Source organism: Ceratotherium simum, chromosome 39 (genome assembly GCF_057802395.1).
Source record: "Ceratotherium simum simum isolate JZ-2026a chromosome 39, ASM5780239v1, whole genome shotgun sequence".
Taxonomy (NCBI): domain Eukaryota; kingdom Metazoa; phylum Chordata; class Mammalia; order Perissodactyla; family Rhinocerotidae; genus Ceratotherium; species Ceratotherium simum.
In genome coordinates this window covers 3,467,399-3,484,617 of record NC_141938.1, presented here as the reverse complement: position 1 = coordinate 3,484,617, position 17,219 = coordinate 3,467,399, and the positions used below count along the sequence as shown (strand labels likewise).

Here is a 17,219-nt window from a genome sequence, read left to right as displayed (position 1 = left end):
TCTTCTATTGTGAGCTCAGTGAGGGGACAAAGGTGAGTATCTCCCCACTCAGCACCCATGTCCTCTGCTGCAGGCTCCTTGGTAAACATCACCTCTGCTGTGGACTCATATTCCACAGACCTCACTCAGTCCCCCCACGGGGGCCCCACCATCTTAACTGAACACTTTCTCCTTAGGATCAGTGTCCAGTTTATACCCTTGAGATCTTAATTTATGGAGGAGACTAAGTGACAACATGGACAGGTCAATGTCATTTAAAGATTTTTATTACTTACATTTCCCAAGAAAAGGGGGCATGCCATGCCAGGCAGGGTCACAAGGGCTGCATCAGGTTTGCTCAGGAGGCAGAATCAGGAGGGGGACAAAAACCTAGGCAACAGCCTTTATTTGCGGTCCCATAGGAAATGTAAGTCAATGCAGAGTAAGCACTATAAGGGGCACCACATGCCCCTTCCTCACTTTGCTTTGAACAATTCCAACAAGGTTGGGGCACAGGGATGGTCCTTAGTCATCTGGTAGCTGGTCCTGGGTTGGTTTAGGGCAGGGAAAATATCATCTTCCTGTGTGAGAGGTGGATAAGGAGGTCTGTAGGGACAGGGCACTGGACCGGGTGGTGTGCACATGAAAGGCCTGCTCCAGACAAGCTGTCCACTGCCAACATGGAGTTAGGTCCCCCTGGGAGGGGCAGTGTCTCCCTATGTCTGAGAGGCCCCCAAGATGTCAAAACATCTGAAGAGACAGAAAATAAAACACATGATTAACTCAATGAGAAAGAAGACAAGGATTTATCTGCTCACATCAGATCAATTCAACGTGGTGAGGGAGGTGCTACCAGGGCAATTAGGCACCAAATGAAATAAAAGCATTCCAGATTTTAAGGACATATACACATAGCCCCCCAGACAGACATACAAAATCACACAGGCTTTCTCACTGGACATACATGTGCACACACCCACACACAGACACCCAAAGTCACAAACCCTCAGAGACAATGGCCCAGAGACACACAGCCCAGGCCCTGAAGAGGGGAGAGTCAGGGCCCACAATGGGTGCAGTGACCATCGTGTTCCAGCCCCTCACACTGCTATGATCACTTCCAGAAGCACGCCCCTCACCACATGCCCCTTCCTCACTTTGCTTTCCATTGCAAGCTCAGTGCAGACAACAAAGGACTATGCTTCCTCACCCAGCTGCCCTGTCCTCCCCTGTGGTCTCTATGACCTGGGATCCATCCCCGACTGAGGTCTCCCTTCATGAGGGTCAGTTCCATGGGACATCCTCAAAGAGGCCTTGATCACTGCCCCACCCTGGAACATTCACTGATGGGGGAGGAGACCTTGGGACCTCAGACCCCAGGTCTCCCACAGAGACATCACCTTGGGGACCAAGGAAAGCACTGGAAGTTGTTGCAAGAGCACGTACAGATATGGCTTGACCCATTTCTGCCTTTTCCCTTCAAGAAACAGTGGGCGTGGCCTCTGACAAAGGAGAGGGGTTACAAACTCCTGCACCTGTGCACTTCAGGAAAGGTGGAAATCCCTACCATTTCCCACCACTTCTTTTGGTGTGGTGCCCACTGCATTCTGGGAGCCATGTGAAGAGAGGCGGCCCTGTGACTGTGGAGGGTCTGGCTGAGATCGCCATTTCCCACAGGCTTTGGAGTGGAAATATGAAGGGTGAGTCCTGTTCCAGAAAAAGCAAGCACCAGCCTTGGTGGGTGGGCTCCAAACTCACTCAGGAGGCAGATTCTGAGGTGAGGGAGCTGGGCATGGTCAGCGCATGAGCCACTGAAACCACAGGGTGGAAAGTGCCAGAGATCTCAGGGAGAGTGATATAGGTACAGCTGGGCCCCTGAGGGACACCCAGAGCTGGGACAAAGCAGGGCATCTCTTTTTGACATTATCGGTGGTGTTGAGACTTTTGTGAAACTGTAGTTGCTGCAGAGGTGATGTTTATGTGACAGTGGGGAGTATTATTTTCCAGGGGCCTGGCCTTCATGACTTGGGTTCTGGGTTCTGCCATTGCTTCACCTCACAGTCACCTGGGGTTGCAAATGTGAAAACAAATATAGGAAATCTTGTTTAAAATGGAGTCAGGAAGCCCTGAAGGGGGAGCTCTCAGGCACTACTACTTGTAGTATCTTGCAGACCCCAAACAGGAAGAAGTGCACCTCCCATTCCCCAACAGGAGGAATCTTACTTTACAGACCCCAGGAAGAGGAAGGAAGAATTTCTCCTTGTTCAGCAACACCCCAGCCAATGAGAAAACACCACACAGCCACTGTCACCACCCCGAACTCTCCTTCTCCTTCAATGGACTTCTGTTCCAAACAGTCCCTCCCAGCTGCCTCCTCTCCTCTATAAAAGGCAGCCCATCTGTTCTGTTCTCCCTACCTGCTGATGGTTCACCATAGTTTGCATGTCCTGAATGTACTTCCTTGGCTATTCATGAATAAACTCACTTTACAGGTAAAATAATTGGCTCACTTAATTTTAAGGTTGACAGAACAGAGAAAATTTCCAGAGTGAGACAAGTGTTGCATTTAAACATATTTTCCAACAAGGAGGCACCGAGTAGTCTTGAGATGGGAAACTTAAGAGCTGGAAATTGCCTCAAGAACTGGGAGATATGATGTTGATGCCCAAGGGTTAGATTAGAATGTACCCAGGCAGATCCCAAGTGTGGAGATGTGTTAGATGCACCTTTATGTTTCAGACCACTGCATTCCCTGGATATGACCCGGGAAACCTGGTGTCGACTCAAAGAGGGATGCTGGGAGCCCTATCACTTTCTCACCAGTTATGTGAATGACATGAGGGCAGGCGCAGCCCTAGAGAGAGTTTTGTAACTTCAGATGGGGTACCAGGAAAAGTCTACAGTGGCCTATATCCTTCTTCCCTAGTCCTTCCACTTCTTCCTAAGAAAGAACCCAAGGTGGTGGAAGGAAGTGTTGCACACGTAGCAATCAAAAGGTCAGGAGAGTTTAACTTTCTCCTAGATGTGAAGACATTTTTGTTGTTTTCTATTAATTGTTTTTAGTATATACACATACTATTTTAAGAGCAGTTGTGAGTTTTCACAAATGTATAGTTCTACCACCATCAGGATGGAGAACACTCCATCATCCCAAAGGAACACTCTTGTGGTACCCATTTGTACTGAGCCCTACCACCATTAATGACTGATCTGTTTTAGGTTCCTATAGCTTTGCCTTTTCCAGAATGTCATATAAGCAAAAAATTGTGTTGCCTTATGAGTCCTGTTTGGAAACTTTGATGCTACATTGGTAAAAGTGCATAATTATACAAACCTTGCAGTGTTCTTGTGAGTTTAAAATTTTTTACATTGCCCAGGAGAGAGGCACACATTATGCCATCCAAACTAAGAGATTCCTCTGTTATGAGCTCTGTGAATTTGAGTAACTTTATTTGCATCATGGGAGAAAGTATAGGGGTAGGGGATCAAATAAGATACTAATAATTATAAAATCACATAATTTCTACATTCTCGGGAAAAGATAAATTAGCACTGAATAAAAAAGGAACAAGTTTAGATTTCCATTATTGTTTCGTGAAACAAAAGCTGTCACATTTTACCCCGTCTTCCATAACATCTCCTGGAAATGTAAACATCTAGAAATGATCCTTGGAAACAGCAAAATGGGCTTTGGGGGCTTTGTGCATCATTGAAACAAAAACCTCCCAGCTACTCCTCTTATGAAAAGGCATAGAAAATTTCCCAGTTTGAGGATGTCAAATTTACCTCCTATGCCATCACATAGGATATTACTCAAAATGACACTGTGTGTCTGTCTGCAGCTCACCTCAGTTATTTCTTTGATCCTTACCCTCTAAACATTCACAGCTCTTTTCAGTGTTTTAACCAGGAAACACACTGGACTTGCACAGGTATCATTCTACTTGTTGGAAAACCCATGATGGGCGACAACTGTGCAGATGATGAAAACTCTTCCTCAAACTGGGAGAAACTCAAGGTTTCATGGAGTAGAAATTATGTCACTCAGTCTGAACAGCAGCAAAATGATATGCTGAGTCAAAAGGCAATTTCAAGTCCTTTCCCCTGATGTTAAACAGAAACATAAATACCCATGGCCTAAAACAAATACCCATGGCCTAAAACAATGGAAGTCTCGAGTTCCAGACACTCATGTATCTGGATGATGATCAAACAACACATGCAGTAAAATGTTTAACCATGGCTAAAATGAAGATGAACTCTGTCTATGCCTTTATCTTTATGAGAACCACTGCTGTTACTCCCAGGAATGCAGGACTTTCAGTGTTGCTGTCCATTGTTTACACCCACACCTGAACAGTTCCTCCAACAGTGCTTAAGATGTATTAGATGGTGGGGAAACAATGATCAATGATGACATCCTCACTCAGTGAGACCTCTACCTTAGTAGAGAAGATATACACCTATCAAATGATGAATGGATACAGAAGTTGTGGCATATATATATATAGATGACAGAGTATTATTCAGCCATGAAAAACAAGGAAATCCTAAAATTTGCAGAAACATAGATGAAACTTGAAGGCATATGCTAAGTGAAATAATTCAGACAAAGACAAATATTTTATGATCCCACCTATATGTGGAATCTAAAAGGACAACACAAAAACTCATGGAAAAGAGGTCAGGGCCGGCCCGGTGGCGCAGCAGTTAAGTGCGCGTGCTCTGCTGTGGCAGCCCGGGGTTCACAGGTTCGGATCCCAGGCGCACACAGATGCACCGCTTGTCAAGCCATGCTGTAGCGGTGTCCCATATAAAGTGGAGGAAGATGGGCACAGATGTTAGCTCAGGGCCAGTCTTCCTCAGCAAAAAGAGGAGGATTGGCATCAGATGTTAGCTCAGGGCTGATCTTCCTCACAAAAAAGAAAAAGAGGTCAGACTTTTGGTTACCAGAGGCGGGGGGGGGGGGCAATTGGAGGAAGGTGGTCAGAAGGTACAAACTTCCAGTTATAACATAAATAAGCACTAAGATGTAATGTACAACATGACAACTAGAGCTAACACTGCTGTATGACACTTAGGAAAGCTGTTAAGAGGATAAATCCTAAGAGTACTCATCACAAAAAGCTTATTCTTTTCTTCTTTCTTTTCTTTTTATTCTATCTATACGAGACGATGACTTACTGAGTAGCTGACCTACTGTGGTAATCATTTCACAATATGTGTAAATCAAACCATTGTGTTGTACACCTTAAATTTATAGAATCATGTATGTCAATTTTTTCTCAATGAAATGGGGGAAAAAAAGGAGTCCGAGACTTCTGGTCTCTGGTCTGTCATGTAAGGAGCTTAAAGCCAGATTCCAGTCCTCAGAAGAAAAAAGCCAAGAAAATTGAAATCAACAACTCTTCCATCAGGGAATTGAGGCCACAGGGCAAACTACTGTCTCCACAATTATTGAGAGAGAGAAACAAAAAAGGAGCCATTTAAAACATTGCCAAAATACTCTATTCTTAACAAAGCATGCCCTGCAAACAATCTATTTAACAGAAACATTAGTGACTGGGATTTTCCAAGAGGCAAACTGACCTGGGGGAAGGAAACAGCCAACTTGAGTCTCTTCTAGCCTTTTTCTGATCTCAAAGGTGGGGCAATTGTGAAGATGATGGGTTTTTTTCCCGCGTGGCCTCAAATCTTTGGTGTCTGTTCCAATGCCACTTCTCCAACTCTACATCACCAAAGAGCTGTCCAAGAGTTTGATTCAATTCTAATACTAACTACCCAGGGCTTACGTCAGACTCCACAGGTTAAGAGCTCAGTCCCACAAACTGCCCCTTCTTTAGATGCCAACCACAAATGGGGTGCCCAGGCCACCAACATTTCTACTCAGCCATCTACAAATTCCTAGATTCTCTCCACACCTCATTACATTTGGTAATTTACTGAAATGATTGTGAGAACTCTGCAAACTGCTTTAATTGCTGTTATTGGTTTATATAAAGGATACAAATCAGGAACAGACAAAAGGGAGAGATGCATAGGGCAATGTAGGGTGGTGGTATGGGTGAGGGGAGTGGAGGTGGAGGGGGCTGCAGAGATTCCACATCCTCTCTGGACACTCCACCCTCCCAGCACCTGGATGTGTTCACCAACCTAGAAACTCTCTGAATTCTATCTTTAAGGGTTCTGATGGAGGTTCCATTACACGGACACAATTTATTAAATCATTGTCCATTGGTGATTACCAGCACCCCTCCTCTCCACAGAGGCTGGGAGCTGGGTCTGTAATTTCCAAGTCTCTAATCAAGGCTTGGTGTTTCTAGTGTCCAATCCCCCTCCTGAAGCTATTTAGGAGCTGGTGAAGGGTTGCCTGATTAAAAGAACAAACACCTGGGGCCGGTCCCGTGGCTTAGCAGTTAAGTGCGCGCACTCCGCTACTGGCGGTCCGGGTTCGGATCCCGGGCGTGCACTGGCGCACTGCTTCTCCGGCCATGCTGAGGCCGCGTCCCACATACAGCAACTAGAAGGATGTGCAACTATGACATACAACTATCTACTGGGGCTTTGGGGGAAAAATGAGGAGGATTGGCAATAGATGTTAGCTCAGAGCCAGTCTTCCTCAGCAAAAAGAGGAGGATTAGCATGGATGTTAGCTCAGGGATGATCTTCCTCACAAACAGAAAAAAAAATTGTTAAAAGAACAAACACCTTATCACTCAAGCAATTCCGAGGACTCCAGGTGGATTTTGCTAAGAACTGAGAACAAAGATCAAATATCTTTCTTATTATATCATAGAAAGTCAAGCCCTGGGACACAGGCTCACGAAAAGATTGAGACTCAATCACTGGACTGGAGAATGCTTCCCCTCTGCCCACGCCTACCTCTATGTCAACTGGGCTCTTGTTTAATAGTAGTGGACTACACTGAAAGAACTAGATGCTTTCCAGTAACATCAAGAAGAAAGCAAGGATGTCCTCCCTCACCACTCCTCATCAATCTTGTACTGGAATTCTTAGTTGATGCAATTAGACACAAAAACGAAATAAAAGGTACATAGATTGGTAAGCAGGAAATAAAACTGTCCTTGTGGCACAAGATTGTCTATGGAGAAAATCTCAGTGAAACCCCAATTACAGAGAAACCCCTTGAACTAAGAAGAGTGTAGAGGAAGGCTGAAAGATAAAATGTTAATACACAAAAGTCTGTTGTTTCCTATAGATCCACACAAAGATGAGCTGAACGCAGCTTTGACAAAGGAACAAAGGCAATTCAATGGGAAAATAAATAATGCCAGAAAAACCGGCCACCCACATGTCAAAAAAAAAAAAAGAAAAAGAATCTAGACACAGACTTTACACTTTTCACAAAAATTAATTTAAAATGAATCATAGATCTTACGATAAAATGTAAAACTACAACACTCCTAAAAGATAACATAGGAGAAAATCTTGCTGACCTTCGGTTTGATGATTAATTTTTAGACACAACAAGAAAAGTAAGATCCAGGATAGAAAATAGTTAGTTTGACTTCATTAAAATGAAAATCTTCTGATCAGTGAAACAGTATTAAGAGAATGAAAACACAAGTCATAGATTGGCAGATAATCTTTGGAAATCATTTATCTGATAAAGGACTGGTACCCAAACATCCAAAGAACTCCTAAAACTCAACAAAAAGAAGACAAACAAACCAGTTAAAAATGGGCAAAAGATCTGAACACACATTTCAACAATGACATACAGATGGTAAATAAACATGTGAGAACATGCTCAAAACCATGTGTCCCTAGCAAATTACAAATAAAAGAAGAATAAGATATCTCCAGACACTTATTACAATAGCTAAAATTAAATACACTGAGAACACTGAACTACGATGAAGATGGAGAGCAACAGGACCCCTCATGCACTGCTGGTGGGAATGGAGAATGGTATGCCTACTTTGGAAGAGAGGCAGTTTCTTAACACAAAGACTACTCTTAGCATATGATACAGCAATCACGTTTTTTGAACTTACCTGAATAAGTTGAAAACTGATGTTCACAAAAATCTCTGCACGTGAATGTTTATAGGAACTTTATGAATAACTGTCAAGACCTAGATGTAACCAAGATAATTTCAATAGGTGAATGGATAAACAATCATGGGTACATCCATAGGATGAAATATTCTTCAGTAATGAATAGAAATGAGGTTATCAAGCCAAAACGACATGAAGAAACTTTAAAATCATATTGCTAATGAAAGAAGCCAATATGACAAGGTTACACACTGTATGATTCCAATCATGTGACATTCTGGAAAAGATCAATTATAAGACAGTGAAAGATCATTGGTTGCCAGGATTCGGAAGAGATAGGGAGGGATGAATGACTAGATGGAGCAGGGGAGACTTTTAGGACAGTGCAAGTATTCCATGTGATACAGAAATGACAGAGTCATGTCATTTTCCATTGTCCAAAGCCCAAAGACTGTGTAACACAGAGTCAATACTAATGTACACTATGAACTTTCATGCATCAAATTGGCTCATCAAATGTAACAAATGTATGATAGTAACACAAGGTAAAAATATATTACAAACTGTGGAAGCAGAGGGGTTATGTGGGAAATCTCTGCACTTGCAGATCAAGTTTTCTATAAACCTAAAACTGATCCTAAAAAAAAGTCAAATAGGGAAAAAATGATCAAGACAGACACATTAATATTGACCCCTGTTGAGTGACTTATGCCAGAAACAGACCATCTTTCATTCAATTAATTTGAACTTATTTCAATAAGTGATTATGGTGCTCTATGAGGCCTGTACCCTGACACTCGGAAGAGAGGAGAAATTTCTACTGAATGCCTTGTTAAAAGCCCAGCACTGTAGATTCTGAGAAGTTAAAAGAGTGCCTTCATCACTATCAGTAGTGTCCAGAAGTCCCACGTGGATAGAGTGTCCTACTGAGGCTTGGTGTGTGGCCTTCATATGTGTAGAGACAAGTGTGACTTTGATTTCTATTGTAGGCAACTGTGAGGCAAGAGATTCCTGGAGTTCTTTTACCACAAAGGGGCAACTCGCAGGGAATCACCCACAGTCTGTAAGGTCTGCAGCTGGAGCCCATTATTGGTTGGTGCTAAGATGACTGCTGGATGTACAGTCAGTGTGATGACCTTTGGGCCCAGTCCTTCATCAGAGATGTCCCAATTAAGACAGGAAAAGCAACTCTGCCTGAGCTCCGTCATGTACAGATGAGATGATGTCCCTTAAGTCTGTGCCCCCATTGCTTTTCACTCAGGGAGTCCTAAGGAGCTCCTTAGGGAGCCTGGGGGTCTGAAAGAGGGGTGACTTTTTTCAACACTATGGCACCTGGCAAGGGACTAAGAGGGAAAGCCACACCCTCCTGTAGGTAGGACATCCCAGAGTATCCAAGTTTGCCTCCATCATGTCTCCAGGAGGTCTCAGTAGCCATGCTGAGCTCTTGGGGTGCTGTTTCCAAGTCTCAAGTCAAAATGGGCTGCTGGATAGATGGTCACATGCTCAGGGCCATCTACTTGCAGGTTACCCTCATAAGTAGAGGTGATTGCAGCTCTAATGACATATAGTCTGGTGCCTAGGGCAGGATCTTGCATCAGGAGCCTATGGATAACTTAAGGCCATCATGGGTATCCCAGGAAGTGTGACAGAAGGTCACTGATGCCTCTATAGTGAAAGAGACTCTGAGGGCACTAACAGCAGTGTTTGCTGTATGACAATTTGAAGAGAATCTCCAAACATTTGTGCTGGGGGCTTGTGCCATTCAAAGTGGCAAATTTGCAAGTAACAGCACAAACAGGCTCAAGTAAAATTTGTAAACAAGGAATATATTGCCTCCCAAATTTCAAGAGAACCTAGTAGATTTTGTGGGTGGGTGCTGAGAGGAACAACAGCTATTTCTTCATGGTGTCAGAGAAGGAGAAGGTCTTAATTTATCAAATAATTTTCAGAAATTTAACAAAGTTGTCAAGGCCTCACATTATATGTGTGGCAATGTCCATCCACTTTTTGTGAGCTCCTTTTTTCAATATTTCTAAGTCTTGAATGTTCTCAGAGGAGATGTCATTAATGTAACATCACACCTGTGTTCTTAGAGAGACCAGGATGCAGTTCAGATCCTGCTGCAGTGACTGTGTGGGAGGGCACAGCTGTTGAAGATCCATGAGGAGAACCCAGTAAAGGTGCATCACGTCCCTTCAGAGGTGAAGGCCAAGTGCAGCTGAGAGGCTGTTGACTCAGGCACTGACCAGAACAGACTTAGCCAAATTTGTGAGAGCTGGATATTTATCACTTGCTGATTGGTTGTAGTCAGTAATTTCCACACTGTTGGGAGTGGGTATAGAGGTCTGTGTGGTGCAACCATAGCCTCAAGTTGAGGTAAACCACTCTGAGGTGCCATTCATTCTTTCGAGGTTTAATAAGACAAATTGGACTGCTAAAAGCAGCACAGGGAATAATCAACTCTTCACTAATGAGGTTTTCTATCCAGCTGTCAATCCTTCAAGGCCCTGGGTAACTTACATTGGGCCATATTAACTATTTGATTGTGGGGGTAAAGTCCCTGAGGTCCCAACTTGTCAAGCCAATTTGTAAGCGGCAAAGACTTTACTTCTTGATCACTGGATCAGAGCCAGCTGATCCAATGGAGCCAGCTCCAGCTCACTGTGGAATGATTTAGGACAATAAGTGCTGTGACCATGGAGAATTCAGGGAGGACCATAGTTCTGATGGTTAAGGAGAAACACTTGCCCTATTTGTCCTCTATATTTCATTAACACCCCAAATGTCATCAGGGGCACCTTGCCTACATTTAGTGGGATCCAGGTATAACTGTAACTTGACCCCTAGTATTGATTAACTGCTTGAAGGTTTCTGAATTAGTGCATTACAGCAGATAGCAAAATTAATTTAGAACTATGTTGTAGAGGCCCAAAAGCCAAGCAATGTACCTTTATCTGTTTAGTTATGTAAATTCTTTCAGTATATTTTGGATTTCCAATTGGTTCCAACCGGACCTTTCTTTCAGTATTTTTTTATTTTGTTCCCTCCTTCTTGTCCTCCCGTTTTGTTTTTTTTTTTTGGTCATTGGATATACTTCGGGGGAAAAGGCATCATCTCTACCCTAGTATTTATTTATTTTTTTTTATATAATTTTATTTTTGTTCTCCCAAAGCCCCAGTAGATAGTTGTATGTCACAGCTGCACATTCTTCTAGTTGCTGTATGTGGGATGCGGCCTCAGCATGGCCGGAGAAGCAGTCCGTCGGTGCGCGCCTGGGATCCGAACCCCGGGCCGCCAGCAGTGGAGCGCGCGCACTTAACCGCTAAGCCATGGGGCCAGCCCACTACCCTAGTATTTATATATTTTTTCTTCCCAAGAGCCTCAAAACAGTGCCATCAAGCTTAGGAGACTCCCAGATGACAAATGGGTGCTTTAGTGAGTTTAAGGTCCCTGGACTTAAGTCAGGTTCGAACTAATCCCATTGCTGTGCCATGGGGTGCCATGGGTGTTGTCCCTTATAGCCCCAAGGATTAGGATCCTTGTCATGGTAGAGGCAGGGGCAGCAGCTGCTGCAAAGGTACTTAAGGGTCCTGGTGAGCCCTCTGGTGTTAGGAGTGTGGACTCAGCTTGCCACCTACTGGCTGCCTTTCCCCCTCTCTTCTTGTCTTTTTAAATGACAGCTGTTTCAGGAGTGACCACATTTGCGCCCTCCTCTTGCACAAGGTATAGTCCCCCTGTGCCACCCCCATCCCTGGGGTATTTTGGGGTAAATACAGCCTCTGCCACAGCTTCACTCTAACACACAGATAAATCCCAGCAAAGACGTTGACCCAGGACTGATTTAAGGAGGCCCCAATCCCATAGTCCTGCTCCCAAATGCCTGTAACTTCTTGAAATTTCCAATCTGGTCAGCTGAACCTAGAACTGAGGCTTGGTGGGTGAACACTGCAACACGGGGCAGCACAGCTCACAGCACAGGCTCCCCAGCAAGCAGCAGCCCACAGTGCAGGCCGCCACCAGGCAGCAGAGCAGGTGAGCAAGTCAGAGCAGGAGCAGACAGACCCATGGCGGGGGGGGGCTCATGTCTGGACATGCTGCTCAGGGTGCCAGCTGTTATGGTCGCTGCAGAGGGGTGGTTCCCTTGTTGAGACTGACGCTGGTGTGCTCCCCTCCCCCAACACACACACCCAGAGGGTAGGAAAAGGCTTAGGACTCACATAATAGAGTTCTGAGGGTGAGGGCAGGGCCGGCCTCTCAAGCAGCTCTGACATGGCTTCAGAGAGCAAGGAAAGCAGCCTAGTCTGGGTGTTTGCTGTGGCTGGGGGGTGGAACTGCAGTAAAAATTGTTATACAATGGCAGGGGCTTGTGTGGTGGAATCTCCTGCCTGCTCTAGAGGAGAGAACACCCAGGCTTTCTCATCAGCTTGTCCAGGTGGGGACACAAGGGGAAGAGGGTGGGGTGAGGCCTAAGCTGTGAGCACTCAAACATCCAAAAGTATGGATTCCAGCTGCTTGTTAACAGACAAACATGGGTGAAAAACTATGCATTTGCAGTTGCTTGTTTTTATATAAGAAACACTAACAAGAGGCTCAAAAAATAATCAAAACTGCGTATTTGGGGGTGACTTGAGGAACAGCACTGGAGGGGACCAGGATATGTTGGCCATGAGTCGTCGTCTTTTTTTTTTTGGCAAGGAAGATCAGGCCTGAGCTAACATCTACTGCCAATCCTCCTCCTTTTTTTCCCCAAAACCCCAGTAGACAGTTGTATGTCGTAGTTGCACATCCTCCTAGTTGCTGTATGTGGGATGAGGCCTCAGCATGGCCGGAGAAGCGGTGCGTCGGTGCGCGCCCAGGATCCGAACCCGGGCCGCCAGTAGCGAAGCGCGCACACTTAATCACTAAGCCACGGGGCCGGCCCTGCCGTGAGTCTTCTTAAGTTAGACTGTGCTGTCTTACAGATTTATTTAAACAAAGAAAAACAGAGAAACTGATATATACTATCATTTATTATTTAAGTCTTATTTAATTTTAACTTTTGTACACATGAAACCATTCTAGGATTTAATTCCTTTAAACACTAACAGTTACAAAAGTGCAAACCACAAAAGGAAAACTTTCAAATCTCTTTCTAACTAAAAGGACGAGCTGCATCCTAGTTGTCCTTCCCCTCTATCTCACACTGGGGGGATTTTCAGGAATAAGCAGCATTTTATATGCAATAGGGGTTTCCGTTTAACCCCTTATATGTACTGGATTTTCAAAGATTTACATAGGCTTCAGAAGTTTTCCTCACATCAATTAAAGTAAAAGTTCAATCACTTTAGCCTTTTAAATTTGTATGTTCTCTAGAGACATGCACATAGAAAAACTGATCTAAAAAAAAAACGTGCTCAAAAACTTAATACATTTATCTCACATCTTGAGGTTCTCTTGCCTAAAAGGAAAAAAAAAAATGCTATTTAGTTCCAGAATTTTCTTCCATTCCTCACATCCTATCTCTCAATCAACTTACAGTTTCAGGGCCCAAATGCTAAGGGAAACTAGAGCCAAAGGGCTGCAGTATTCAATCAATAAAGGAATCCAAAGGCAAGAAACACAAATATTGGAATCAGCAGATAAGCAGCCTGCTCTCCACAGGACAGAAGGAAAGCCACACTCAGAAGCTTCCATATTCCTGACTCTCCTGGTTGAGACAGAACCCCTGGAGTGGGTCAGCCCCTGGTGGAGGAGGGTGGGGCACCTGAGCAGCCACAGGAGTGAACTCTGGGAGCTCCACACACCCTCCTCTCCCCAGGGAATAATGCAAATGCTCCCTCTCTCAGGCTTCCCTTCCCACAATGAGGAAAACTCAGCTCATTCAGTTTAAGGATTCAGTTTAAGGTTCTGACCAAGTGAACTCCCAAATTAATGGGTCCTAATGCAGGACACAGAACTCCTGACTTTCACAGACTTTCCCAATGTAAACAAATTACACTCTGAGTGCATCTACACTGTGGTACAAAACTGAAGTCTAGAAGAAGGTCCAAGGAAACCACAGTTACAACCTCAGAAAGGGCATCACCTCCCCACCCCCATAAGCACATGCACCCCCAGCTTTCCAGGGCTCTGCAGCTCCTCTCAGTATAGAGGCTCCTTCCATGGGGGGGTGTGAGCAGTACGACACCTGCAGGGGGAGGCTCCCCAGGAAGAACAACAGGGCCTTCAAGTCCTTCCCTTTGCAGGCCCAAAGGGGCCTTAGCTTAGATCCACTGCCCTCCGGCCTCTGCCCCCACTGGAGTATTTCTGGACCACCATTGATACCTTAAATAACACAAACCCAGTGTTTGACCAATCCAGCTGAAACACTCAAACCAGTCTTTATGTGGAAATAAGGGAAGAAAATTGTATGGCATTTTGCTGGCTCAATAAGAAACCCCACAGGAATGTACTGCATTTCAGAAAAAAAGATGTCAATTTATTTCCAGGACAAGAAATGTTTTCTAAACTATTAATCATACTTGAGCACTTCAGGTCTGCCAGTCTAACTCCTGGAAATCCATTTGAACTCACCCAAAATAAAAGAACAGACCTCAGAATATTAGTAACATCTTAGGAAAGGAAAAAAGGAAAACAATTTTTAAATCATGCAATGTGAAACTGGAATGTTTTCTTTTTTCTGAAATTCACTTCTTTCTTTCTCTTTGGAAACATTTTTATATTGTTTTTCAAGCTGTATTGATTAAATAAATTTTTATTCATTGAAAAACAGAGTAAAATAAAGTAAATATATCTTTTAAAGGTGACAAACCTAAGGAGGGGCAGTGCTGACAGGACAGATCACCCGGAAAAATTTGCCAGAATTTCCAACCAAAGGACTCAGAATTGAATGTCTGTGCCCAGGACACATCTTGGGAGGAGAGGCAGAAGGATTTCATACAAGATATTTGCAGGTAGCTAGTCATTACTTTTTTCTCTTGTAAAACATTCACAAGCAAGAAATAAACTCTTTTATTTATTCATGTTTTTTTTGTGGGAAGATCAGCCTCCTGCTAACATCTGCCAATCCTCCTCTTTTTGTTCTTGCTGAGGAAGACTGGCCCTGGGCTAACATCCGTGCCCATCTTCCTCTACTTTATGTGGGACGCCGCCACAGCATGGCCTGACAAGCGGTGCGTCGCACCCGCTGCGCGCCCGGGATCCGCGAACCCCGGGCCGCCGTGGCAGAGCGCGTGCACTTAACCGCTTGCACCACCCGGCGGCCCCTAAATAAACCCTTTTAAAAAGGCCATCCATCGATCATGGGAAAATGATGAACAATTAAAATATTGAGTCTGTTTGTAGTTGATTATGACGCTGTGAATCAGAGCCAGGAAGTAGGCATTTGGGAATGTGAGGAAGGATTTGGAAATTTAGGAATTTATTGCCAGTCCTAGGGAGAGCTGGGGGGCAGGGTCGTGGATGTGAGACTGTGCTCCCCAAACATTCAGAAAACTCAGGAGAACACGAGTCCCCCTGAGGAGAAAGGAGGGACTGGGGACCCCACAGGCCACAGCTCCTCCCACGCAGGAGCCCCGGAGACCGAGTCACGATTGTCCCCGATGACCCTCCCCGTGGTCACCGCACCATCTGGGGACACGCGGGGCTGCGGGCACAGAGCTGCCCAGAGAGGCTCCGGGCCGAAGTCGGCGCGCGCAGTGACCACAGGACGCCCGGGGTCCCGGCTGCCGGCCCCGCCCCCACGCTGCGGCCGGAGGGGACTGAGGTCCGAGCGGCGCCCCCGCGGACTCGGGTCCGCAGACTCGGAGGTGACCGCGGGGAGGCCGGTCCCGCCACGGCCGGTTCCGACCAGCCCTCCTTCCCCAAACCGTGTCTCCAGACCCCCAGCCAGAACTCTCACCATTTCTAACTTTCCTGGGTCCCCCGCATCCTTCCTACGACTGGGCACAGGTCACAGCGCGACAGAGGCCGCGGCAGACCAACGTTGGGCGTCTAAAGGCAGCGGCCCGTGACCGGAAGGACTGTGGCATGAGAGCAGGAAGTCAGGATGGGGGTGGAGCGTCGCCCCACCTACCTGCCCCGGAGCAGACCCTGATTGGACAGTTCTAAGGGCCACGCCCACTCGCTCCTGAGCGACCGGGGATGGAGATTACGTGTCTGAGCCAACCCAGAGGTGGAAATTGTCCTCTCTGGAGACTTTTCCACTGAAATGCAATGTTATGAGGCCACTCAGGGAACTGTGACCCTTCTTTGCAAGCACACTTAAAATCACCTCACCATATGTAATAATTAGTCTGCCTCCACTTTGATCTTCGATCTTCCACCCAGCGCTTCCCCATCTCCACTCAAATCGTACTTGAAAAAATCCTGTGGCCTCCCAAGCACTTAGCTCTGGTGGGAAGTTGGAACCCGCAGCCCTAGTTGGGCGCAAGGACTCTTAGTCTAACCACAAGGTATGAGATGTTTTCGTTCAGTTCTCAGGTGTACGTTTTACACTGGAGGGAAATTTATTTCAGGTCATTTTTTGAATGCGTCCTCAGAGAACTTTGAAATGTAAAAGTCTATAATATCCCTAGGGTGATTCAATTCCTATTTGGACTGATACAACAAAAAACAAGAAAAAGTTATGTAAATGTAGGATGTACCTGGAAAATGTTCATATGCTTAAGACATTGGAATGCAAAACTCTTTTGCATTGCAAAACTCAGTGCATTTATCTACTTATTGAACAGTTTTTTTTGTTTTTTTTTTTTTTTGAGAAACAGTGTGAGACAGGAACCAGCCTAATGACACAGGGCCATCTGCAAGGCCCCTAGCCTAACAAGATAAGGCCCCGAACCAATCCTCAAGATAGGAGAATCAGAAACCACCAAGATCCACAGTCCATGGTTTTGGGACTTTCCCAGGCTTACACATGCGCCCTAGCACGCAGGAGTCCACTGAAGATGACCCTAGCCCCATTACCATACTAAAAATCACACCCAGGGGTGAGAGCTAGCATACTAATAATACAATACATACAGTGCATGTGGCGGCGTGTTGAACAACAGCGCAGGCGCAAGCACAACCCCACCTCTAAGTGCCATGACAGAGCACCCCTTCGCAGCCTTTGCCTAATAAAAGCCACACTATCGGGCCGGCCCTGTGGCTTGGTGGTTAAGTGCGCGCGCTGCGATGCTGGTGGCCCGGGTTCGGATCCCGGGTGCGCATCGAGGCACCACTTCTCCGTTCATCCTGAGG

The 17,219-nt window shown here is 45.4% G+C and overlaps 1 long non-coding RNA gene across 1 annotated transcript; it reads right to left on the bottom strand.

Moving 5' to 3' along the window:
• Positions 1-248: 248 nt before the first annotated feature.
• Positions 249-15,989, bottom strand: LOC147912104 (uncharacterized). Its single transcript, XR_015550266.1, has 2 exons — positions 15,880-15,989; positions 249-729 (listed from the first exon to the last, which is right to left on the bottom strand). It is a non-coding gene; the product is annotated as an uncharacterized LOC147912104 (long non-coding RNA).
• Positions 15,990-17,219: the final 1,230 nt, after the last annotated feature.